Source organism: Fukomys damarensis, unplaced genomic scaffold (genome assembly GCF_012274545.1).
Source record: "Fukomys damarensis isolate Sample0158 unplaced genomic scaffold, DMR_v1.0_HiC HiC_scaffold_33, whole genome shotgun sequence".
NCBI classification, from domain to species: Eukaryota; Metazoa; Chordata; class Mammalia; order Rodentia; family Bathyergidae; genus Fukomys; species Fukomys damarensis.
In genome coordinates, this window is record NW_022900945.1 from 7,099,423 (window position 1) to 7,105,291 (window position 5,869).

Below are 5,869 nucleotides of genomic sequence, written 5' to 3' on the forward strand. Positions count from 1 at the left end.
AACATTGCCTAGCATATAGTAATCCTGCAGTAGCTGCTTGTTGAAGTGGTTGATGATCAATCGCTTCTTTAGAAAAGCTACATTCTGCTTGATAGGGGCAGTGAGGGAAATGGAAAAGAGATTTCTGTCTGCAAGATTGGCACCATCATGTCAGGAACCAAGGTAGTCTCTTGGGCAGAAGATGTAGGTATGAGCCCAACCTTTTCCAGTAGCTACTTAGACACACCAATTAGTCTCTTCCAAGTCTTGAGTTTTGGAGTTAATAATAATACCATTTTAAGAAACATAACAATCTATGCCCTCTTTTGTGGACTTTAATTCTGAGTTGCTGTTAGCACATGGCATCACTGGAGAGCAAGATATTTGTGACATTATCCACATAGCATGCTCTGCCCTCGGAAGCCCTGTGAGCGTGGGGAGAATCTAAGTCTCAACTTCTTTATCTGGAAGGAGTTTTTTTTCCCCAGCTTTAATTGAGTTTATTGGTACATTTTAGGGGTACAGTACAGTTACATTCATTGTCAGAATTGGAAGGAGTTTTTAAAAAATGATCCTGAGTGTTCACTACAGCTATGAAAGTCCATGTCACCAAAGGCTATATTTTTCTTTTCACCTTCCTTCCTGAACTTAGGGACTATTTAGATATTCTTCCAGTTTCTATAAAGAAATACCGTAAAGGTGATTTAATGTCAGGTGTTTGCTTCATTTTCTTATCACCGCTCATCACTGTCCAACTTACAGCAACAAATTTGCCATCTAACGATGCTCAAGTTTCCAGTACCCTTTACTATGACAACCCAGAGTAGGCACAAGGAGCACCTTTTCCCAAGTAATGACTGTGTGGATGTGAGACTCAGCGCATTTGACAGAGGCAACTTGCTGTGTTGGCAGGTAGGTTGGCCTGTTGTGCTGGAGGGCAGCCTTTCATATCAACATTATCTGCTTTTGAAGGAACATGCCCATCCCCAGGGTGAGAAAGAAAACTGCCTCTCTTGCTAAGAACACTATTTACAGAGCTTCTCTGAGTTGACTATGGCAGTCATGAGCTGGATATGTGGGAGAAGTGGGCTTCCTAGTTTGTCTTTGGTTGCAGGTTGATAAAACCTAGTATTTGCATTAACTGCCTGGGCTCTGCACAGAGCAATGTCACACCTTCCTCTGGGAGGCAGGAACCAAGGAACAGGGAAAGGTGCTGCTCTGTACCTACTGGCTTCATGAGACTATGCCAGGGATGATATTATTAGGAAAGAAAAAATTCCTTTGGGGAAACTTTTTTTCCATGTAAGGACAAGGAACTGCCTTGCTCCTGTCTCAAACCCTGAAAGGGGCTGTAACAGAGACTGAACACGAAGCTGTCAGGATGTAGGAGTAAATGTAGGTAGAGAGCTACTAAGTTAGTGTCTGGGTAGGCAGTAACACACTTGGATTAGCATGAGATAAGTGAGCACTGGAGAGCTGCAAATGTTCCACGACTGTTCTAAGGCTTGCCATAATCTCATTCCAATGTGTACGTCTGAATCTTTTCCCCTTCTTTCCAGAACATATTCTCAATTCCAGTCAGGTAAATCTTACAACTTTTAATAAGTCACATTCACCTTTACTTGCATTGTCTTATTGCTGTTTCGTCTTTGGTTGAGAGGAATTCATTTAATTCTGTTATTTCTTTAAAGGTATAAAGCAATTTCTGCCTATATTGCTTGACTCCACACGCCACAGAAATTTACCCTTTCCCTGACCTGTTACTATATTTTAGCCACACCTTTCAGATTCACCTCCATAGAGTATGTACACTTCTTGATGTCAGAGAGAAAAGGTGTACACTCTTTTTTTTTTCCCTCATCCCTAGCACATGCTGGAAACCAATTGTTCTTGTTTTTCTTCCTGATGAATATAACAGCATTTTCCATCCTCCAAAGCTGTCTACAATTTATTTTGAACTCTCCCCTTTCCACATCTGGAAAGAGCCTCACACACACTCTGGGAAACACAGGTGCAGAAATGTCAGGTCAGCCATGTCCCCTTCCTGACGTTGCTGCCTGTGGCTGGCTGTCATGTCATCGTCACATATCCGTCTCCCCCCAGAACACATGTGGCCCCAAGTTCTTTTCCAGGGTCTCCAACAGGGATGACAACTGTAATTCATGGGCCGGAGTGGGGGTCACTGTCTTTTTTCTCTTCTTCTTCAACCATGAAACCTCTTTCTGCCACTCAGCATTTTTTTCCAGCTTCTTCTAAATTTATTATTATTATGTTTTGCTTTAGCCAACATGCTGACCTCTTTTTCCCAGGAAATTGTCCATAATTCATGGGCTGTTTATACATAACCATAGCATTACACATTTTAAAATAAAACACTTATGAATGATGATAATTTCGGCATTTTGGTGTATTTCTTTCCAAAAAGGGGGCAAGATCTGTCAGTGATTGTGTTTCGCATATTTTAGGAATGCCTTTGAAGTCATTTGCTTGGATATTTTTTCTAAATACTTCCTAATCATTCTTAATTAATTTTAGATGTAAATAGAATGTGACATCTTTTCTGTTTAAAGAAATGTTCATTATCACAAAAGTAGAGCATGCAACAGCTGGTTGAAAAGAACCCAAAATGAAGAATTATAGCATCTTGAACAGAAGGATTATTATTTTTTTTATTAACTTGTTTTGGTTTTGGAAACTTGCTTGCATTTCTTCTAAAAGTTGATATTTTGTGAAAAAGGACATAAGCTATATTTGGGTATCTACCCTGGAAACAGAGCTATCTGGGATTCTGACTCGATCCTTCTGTAACTGGATGAGCTTATACAATGTAAACCTTTCTGGCCCTCTCTTTTCTCATGTATAGAATGGATTGGCACAGTTGCACCTACCTTGTTAGGTTGTTAAGTTGAGTGGTTTGTAGAAGACAGCATCGTGCCTGGGCCATACTTAGCCCTTGTCACAGCTCTGGAGGGATTATGTCTATCAGGAGAAAACTTCCCGTTTCACAGAATACCGGCAATTTCCCAGCCATCTCCCTTGGCTTGGCATTCTTTGTAGCTTTGAGTTCTCTGGAGCTATGTCAGCTCTGGTCCTGCCCACCTGCAGTATTGGAGCTTCATTAATTGAACTCTTCTGCCAGAGTCTGGAATGTTCCCTATGAAACTGGAAGAAATGAAGAGGTTTAGACTTAACCGAAATTAAGAAGGAGACAGAACACGGGGTTTAGTATCTTAGTGTTGTTAGAAGAGTGTGAGGCTGTAGGTGGACCTGGCATTAGTTTAGCTTGTTGAGTCAGAGTCAAACACAGCCGTGGTAATTGTAAGCCAAGCAGGTAGATGACAGGGACAGCTCCACCAAGGACACAGACCTTTAACACAGAATGCTCATTTCCTTATATATTTATTCACTCGTTCATCTATTTATCTACTGATTAGTAAGTACCTTCTATGTTCTAGGCACTGATCTAGGTGCTTGGGATATATCAGTTAACAAACAAAGGCAGCATGTCCTGCCTCCAAGGCTGAGGTCCAGAAGAGCAAATGTACAATAAAATAGAGCAAATATATCATAAACTAGAAACATATACAGTAAAAGGATAAGTGAAATATAGGAAGACAGAATGAAAAGAAGCCTCTACCTTAGCAATGGGTCATGGAAAGTCTCCTAAAGGGAGTTTTATGTAAGCTAAGTAGGGAAAAGGAAATAATAGCAAGAGAGAAGCAAGGCTTGAATCAAAGAGAGGAAAGAGTGTAGGAAAAAGAACAGGGCTAATTCTAGCATGCTGGAAATGAGGGCCCTCTAGGCAAGCTAACACTTTGCCACCCCTTAAAATGGATATTTCTGAAACTACTTGTTCAATATGTATTTCTGGGGGCCAGAGAGAAATTGATTTTTCTATTAAGAAAGATTATATGCAAAACACATTCACATAGTGATTCACCTCAGCTGGGTCAAAACAGGGTCAATACTCTGGAACTGCTCAGCACAACAATCTCTCTTTTCTTCTCTTTCTTCGGTTTGCATGTGTTTTGAACCACAGAATTTCCTGGCAGGTGCATGGGAAGTGAAAAATTTAGATAATGAAATAAATGACATCCCTGATGAACAGCACTGTGCCACATATTTGGCTTTAGAAGTTCAGCACACTGCCAACTTTCAGCTGTTACTTTAAGTTTGTTTTGCAGAAATACTTAGTAAATCAGTATACCTGGGGGAGAAGGAGACTCTTTTCAGTTACAATTGTGGGCGCTGACTACTTTTCCAGAAGCAACACCGGAGTAAAATTTGCAGCTCAACAAGGAGCTGGAGACTGAAGGTCGCAAGTCCAGTATTTGTAATGTGCACCAGTGAGATGAGCAGACCCCATGATCCAGCCCCTGGTCCAGCTCACAAATAAGTGAAGGGGAACTGGAGTATCACGTGCAGGGGAGAAAGTGCACAAGAGAAGACTGAAGAAGTAAATGGGGACTAGTGAAGGGGCGCCTTGTAGGACATTTGTGGGGTTTGTGAGAAAGTGGGACTGCTGGAGAGTGTGGAGCAAGAAATGGGTCAGCAAAGGTTTTAGCTCAGGAAGATGTTTCTTGCTGCGTTTTGGGCTAAAGCATTTAAGGGAGGTAAGATTCAGAAGAGGAAGATTCTTCGGTAGAATGTTGGAAGAATTGAGGAAATCGATGACAGTGGTTGATCAGGGAGTGGTGTCTGGATGGTGAGAAGCAGTCAAGGAAATGTCTTGTTACAAAAGACACCCACGGAGCAGAAGGTTTAAGAAGGTTATACCAGGCTGGCTGGTAACAACGCCCCGTCCACTAGACTGGAGTTCATGTCCAAGGCTCAGGTCCAGGGCCATAATGCGTGAGCAGTAAGAGCAAAATGAGGCCTTATATATAAATCATTGTGGATGATAAACCTCCCAATAATTATAACAGGAACCGTGCCAAAAGAACAGACATGCCAAGTAGAGACCTAAAAGAAAGGGGGAGGAAAAAAGGAGAGGAGAGTTGTTAGAAAGCTGCAGTTCAGCGGGGAGGAGGAAACTCCAGGGACCTGGTCTCAGGGCTGTAACTGTCACACTCCTGTATCAACAGCTAGTTGGAAAGAATTTGCGAGACTTAGGATGCTAATAGCTGATAATGACATAATGTTTTACATATTCAGTCATTACCTTTCTTGGCAGAGGATCCAGAATTGTTACGTGGAAACTCAGTCATACATTCTTCTGCTTAAAATGCTGGGGTGGATGTGAGTAAAACAGATCAAAATGTATGTTACAATTTGCACAGCCCTGAATATTGTGGCCCATGGTCTCCTTTTGATCCTTCCTTTAGGGTTTGGCCACATGTTTTGGCTTGATTTAAAAACGTTCTGTTTGGTCTACACTAGAACTCCCTTCTCTTCACCTCTTTTCATATTTCAGCCTAAATACTGCTTACTCAGGAACGTTTCCTTGCTATGTGCTCTCACAGCCAGAGCCACTTTCCATTCATAACCCTTGTCATTGTAATGAAGCAGTCATTTTAGAAATAAGTTCTCTTGTGTATCCTTCACAAACAGACTGCGAACACTACGAGATGTGGAACCCTGTTTTCTGGCTTACTGTGGTATGTCTTGTACCTGGCATTTTCTAGCATAAGTTTGTTGAATAAATAGTGGACTCCATGAATTATCCTTTAGCAATGGCTAATGAAAAGCAAAGGATGTCTGGTAGCAGCATCCACTACCAGAAGCATCACCAGTAGGGTTTGTGAGTGGAGACGTGCTCTCCAAGTATCTCTTATGGTGCATCATGCAGACAATGATATACTTTACTTAAGCATAATATTATTATTCTCAGGCAGAGTGTAACAGAGGATGTAGATAGAAAGGACAGAGATGTACCTAAGCTGGAAAATTC